Here is a 5,774-nt window from a genome sequence, read left to right on the forward strand (position 1 = left end):
CACCGTGATGTCCGCGCTCATGTTACGGCGCGTACGAATGTCACTCGAGCTCAGGGACGCCGCTAAACGGACAAACAGAAGATGAGCACGAACTATCAAGTGTCACAGCTCGACACTTGAAGCACGCTAGTTTCCTTCGCTGATTCGGCCGCCTTTGCAACAGGAGCGCTGTTCAAACTGAGAGTATCCATTGGCCAGCGTCACATCGTATAGCACTAATTTCTTGCTATCGCATTCATTGCTTCGCCCTTGCGGCGAAACTGTGACTTTTTATACCGGTCACAATGTTCTACTCTGTATGTGCGTGCGATGTGCAAATCGGCTTTAAATCACACATTTTCATATGTGAAAGGCAAGTACAGCTTGCTGTCACCTATTTTCGAGGTGATGAGATTAAAACAGACTCAGGTTAAACGCTCTGAAATGTACATACCTTTGTTCTTTTTCTTCTTCAAAACGAGGAAATGTATTTTAATCAATCAATAAAAAATCAATCAATAAACTTGATTATTCACATGAAAATGACACATCAGTTATGTTATGAAGGCAGGGCTCCGTAACTCGCGTAGGAGTTGTGAAGGGGGCCCTTATGTCATATTCTGGTATACAAACACAGATCGCGTAAGAAAAGTGTATGCCGCTATGAATACTGGACATTTTCATCAAAGAAGAGACGAGATTATAAAAGAGCGTACGTTAGTTTTGTAACAAGCAAATGAGTGTGGTTCTGCTAGGTCTGTGGGTAGGTTGTTCCAAAGATGTGATGCGGTATGCGTGAATGTAAGTGATCCATAATTAGTGCGAGATTTTCGAATGGTTAAACTATTGGGGGTGACTGATTATATTGGGTATGGGGTATTATGGTAAACAATTTTACTCAGGGACACCATATGATTTTGTGCATGATTTTATATAGTAAAATGAGAACGTGGTAATCAATACAGCATTTCACAGGAAGAATAATAAGTAATGGGTATGCGAATGTCATTGAATCCGTTCTTTTTAGAAAGAGAATCGCTCGAAGCGCTGCGTTTTGTGCAGCAATAATTGGCAGTAATGTGACGGGGTATGTGAGGCCGTATATGGTAATTGCATATGTAATGTGTGAATGTATAAAGCTGATATAAAGAGTTCGAAGGGTGTGCAAAGAAAAATGTAACGTGTTTATATAACATTCGGATTTTCCTATGTTTAGATAGTGTTGTTTCATGAATGTTTTATGCCGCTTTAGTTGCCTGTCAAAGTAGACGCCGAAAAATTTCGTTGCATTAACTCGTTCCAAAGGAAAGCCGTTGAAGTTCAACGACGTAGTCTACATTAGTCGGAGATTTTGGCGATGATGACTTTATAGTATTTTTCTTTGTGTTTGCGAGAAGACAATTAGTTTGCAGCCACCTAGATAGCTTTTGCAGGACGTTATTACCTTTCGTGTAATGCTCAGTTTCTGTTTCAGCTGTCAGGATGATATTGGTATCGTCTGCGGATAAAATGCAGTCTTCCGAGAGATAGTCAGGTAAATAATTTATCTATGACAGAAAAAGAAAGCGCCCAAAATGGATCCCTGGGGTATTCTAATGTTAGTTACTCTTTCAGATGAGGTGATGTTGTTGACCATCACATAGTGTTTCCGGTTTCTGAGATACGTGCTAATTAGGCTTAACGGTGCTCTACGAATGCCACACCTTTCAAGCTTTTGCAGCAGTATACCACGCCTGCTGCGCCACGCCTGCCAACTGTATACCACGCCTGCTGCTCATGGCACGAAAGGACTTTGGTGCTTTTTCTGGCACCCTTCCGGGTTTTCAGTGGCAGGATCGGTGAGCAAGCGGCGCGGCAAGAACAAGCGGCGCGGCTGGACTTGGCAGGATACCCGACACAGGTGCTCGTCTCAGTTGCGAGCAAAGTGCTCTCAAAAGTTCGCCACCCGGATGGTGAACCTGCCTCCGCATCCAGGAAAAAGGAGGTGGCAGTGATCCCCTACATACACAAGATCTCGCACAGGCTGAAAAAAGTAGCGAGTCAGGTGGGCGTAAAGGTGGTTTTTTCAGCACCCGATAAGCTAAGCCGCCTGTGTAAGCTCACCGATCCTGCCACTGAAAAGCCGGAAGGGTGCCAGAAAAAGCACCAAAGTCCTTTCGTGCCATGCGCAGCAGGCGTGGTATACAGTTTACCACTGACATGTGGTGGGATATACATCGGCCAAACGGGCCGTTGTATCAATGATCGGCTACGGGAGCACAAACAAAACGTTGCTCGATACAGGGATGGGCACCTGTCCACACATTGCAATGATTGTGGTTGTTCACCTGTTATTCAAATTGTATCATAATCAGCCGCCACAAAGATAAGTGCACTCGAGAAATCATCGAAGCAAAGACCATAATCAAAGAAGGGGAGAAATGTGTCAGCACACCGTCGATAGTGTTGTCAGAAAAAAGAAATTATGTTCCTCAATTCGTCACTGCGCTGAAATTGTCACGTGGCCATAAAAGCGATGTATATATGTAGGGCGGATTTTCAATAAAAAACCAGTTGCTAGAGCGCTTCCGTCTGTGTGTCCGTGTGTCTTCATCTAGTCCGTGTCTACTAGCGCTACCCTTCCAAGTACAAATCTCAATAATGATATGTGATAGTAATTCACGACATTTATCAATGTCGTGAACTGTTGAAGCTTTCAGCAATGATACAGGGGTCACTCACTATTGTGTCATTTACCAGCATTCCACATATAGTGTTTGTGCTGGTCGTGTCTCGGACGGTGTTTATCACTTTCCATGTAGCATTTGAGTCACCATGAGCTGGTGTAAATTTAGCGAGAAAACAATTTTGTTTAGAAATCATGATTAGACTTTCAAGTTTTTTTGTATGTCCTGTAAATGTTTATAAACTGATATTGTGTGGTTTCCGTTTTAATTTTTTATACATGTTATTCTTGTGATTTCTTGAATTTAAAATGCGAGTTGTTAGCCACGGTTCTCACTCTGTTTCTTTTCGATACTACAGAAACACGTTCACGTAGTTTTTTACAGCTATTATAAATCTTCATGAACTGTTCATATTTTTTGTCGCAGGTATCTGCTGAATATACAGAGTGCCAGTGTTCCATCATTAGGGCATTAAAAATAATGCCATGATTGTATGTTATTCGCTTCTGTGGAATACGTGACTGATTACTTGATAGCATGGCTGCGAAGACAGGCAGATGATCAGTAATGTCAGATGCCAGTGTTCCACTAGAGCACTTCATGACAGATATGTTTGTGATTATTTTATCTAGTGTGATCTGTCTTGAGTTAGTAATGCGTGTTGGTGATTTCATTAACTGTTGTAACCCGTAACTCGTTAGCAAGACTGTGCAGGCATATATATCGGTTCCATTAACGTCATTGTTGACATCACCGAATAAAATTATTTGAGTGTTCTGTATGTTCTTATTAAGCCACTGATCTAAGTCTGCAAGAAACTCATTTTTATTGTTTTGCGGAGACCTGTAAACCACACCTACTAATGTGCGTTTATTGTTATGCGGTACAAGGCCTTTGGCTGTTTTATCCGAAAGTACTTCGATAACAAGCATTTCGCGCCATGTAGTTATGAAAGTTATATCTGTTCTAACTCTGTATATCACGTCGTTTCTTACGTAAAGGCCTACACCCCCATGCAAAGTTTCTCCACCGTTGGTGCTTGATAAGCTTCTTCTACAAGCGAGTTCAAAATGATAGCCGGGGAGTGGGTGAGCTTGACACGTGTTTTCAGATAACCAGGTTTCTGATAAAGCAATGAAGTAAAACATGTGGTGTAGTGTAGCACAAATATTAACGAATTCGTCATAACGTCTCTCTATGCTCCATATGTTCAGGTGTAGTAATAATAAACCGGATGAACCAGATAACTGGTTACTAAATTCTCGCGGTACTAGAAGCTCGAAAGCCATCTTGGCAATTTTTTTTCTCGTCTGTTACTGGAGCTTCTTATGCAATGAAGTGTAGGTCATCTGGTTATCTGATCTTGTGGATTGGACTGGTTGTTCTTTTCTTGTCTTTTATGACACATTGGATCCGTCCACAGGAACTACCATTGCTTGCTTTTTTCAACTTAAGCGCTTCAAAAAAAGAGTGTCTCGTTTTGCGGAATTAGGTGGTTGTTAAAGAACACTTCGCTCGGTTCTTTGCTTTTGTCGAGATCTTTCGCAGTTAGTCGAGCTTTCTTAGCTCTTTTCTGGAAAGCGTTCTTGTTGTATCTCGAGACATATCGAACAATATTATTTGCTGTCGTGTTATTAGCAGTGGGCACTCGGTGAACGGTGTCAATTCTGCTAGGGCGATTGAGCATTCTACTTTTGCGCCAATAATAACTACTAGTTGTACAAGGTTTTCGTCTTTAGCATTTGGTATGCCACGTATATCAAGGTTGTTCAAGCGTGAATATTGCTCCAATTGTGTGATTTCCCTTGCCAGGTACGCATTTCATTATTTTAAATTCTTCGCTTTCTTTTTCCAGATCGTTTCTCTCAGCAAGAACTGCGTTTCGTTCAGCTTTAATGCTGTCATACTTTTTACTCAAAAACGTGAGGCTGTTTGTATTTCTTGATTTTCCTTGTTCTGAGATAATACTTTTTCTCGCTGAGGGCAGGTGCTGTGTGTGAAGCTCATGCGTGAACTCTTTAAGTGACGCCTTTAGGTGTTTAATTTCTTTTTCGAGCTCTACATTTGTCGACCTAGTGAATACTACATGAACGACCCGCGGTAGCCCTTTATGGCCGAGTAACAATATAACAAAATCAGCAGCGCGTATCTGGAATGGGACAGAAAGAAGGTTCAGCCTTTTCTGCCGTTTGACTGGGTCTGGGCTGTGCGGATCGCTCAAATGGTGACGGCGTCATTTTGTTCCGTCTTCAAGATTTTGAGCAATCAAAATCGCACAGCCCAGACCCAGTCGAAACGGCAGAAAAGGCTCAACTGTTTTTCTGTCCCATTTCAGACTGCCATTCACCGCTGCCCAAATTCACCGCTAGCTGCAACCGCCGTAACGAGACTGACAAGCATTCTTCGTGGCTGTACCCACCTGCTGCGCATCCCTATTATATGCCCTGCTGCCCTGCCGCGTATCAGGACAACCGGATCATTTTGTTAATGTCAATTGCGAACAACTGTCTGTATGCTCTGAGCGTAAATTTTTGGGCATCAATATTTAATATTTTGTGTGGCACTCTTAAACCGAAAATTATTGCCATATTTGGGGCTGCGGTCTGCAAAACATGGAGCTCTTTGTCGTCTTTATTTCCAGAGCGCACATTTCACTGTACATGGCGTCAGTTACTGAGATATTGCCCGTGAGTATTCAGCTCCACTTTTTCTCCATTTAGTCGTTTGACTACGTGTATGTATGCAGTGAACAAAATTGGAGATTGCACCTCTCTTGGACTTATCCAGTTCCTTCGCAATTGTCAGTCGTTTCTTCTGGAGACGCCAGGTAGCTGTGAGTTCTCTCATATATCGGTAATCTATTCGCACATCTTTAAATCATTTACGCACGGCAGAGGACCTCAAAAAATGGCGGTATTTGATATAAATTACCTTCCAGTACAATAAAATATTAGGCAATATATTTGCACTGTTGCGGATTTCGTTCATAATACCGCAATACAAATGGATGTAACAAAGCCTGCAACAAGATGTCCGTCGCGTGTGCAAATATGATGTACCTAAATTGTAAGGATTTTCTACGAAGTAGCAAGCCTCAATGTATGTTCTTTCTGCTTTTTTTATTCCATT

This window comes from Rhipicephalus sanguineus, chromosome 11 (assembly GCF_013339695.2).
Source record: "Rhipicephalus sanguineus isolate Rsan-2018 chromosome 11, BIME_Rsan_1.4, whole genome shotgun sequence".
Lineage (NCBI taxonomy): Eukaryota > Metazoa > Arthropoda > Arachnida > Ixodida > Ixodidae > Rhipicephalus > Rhipicephalus sanguineus.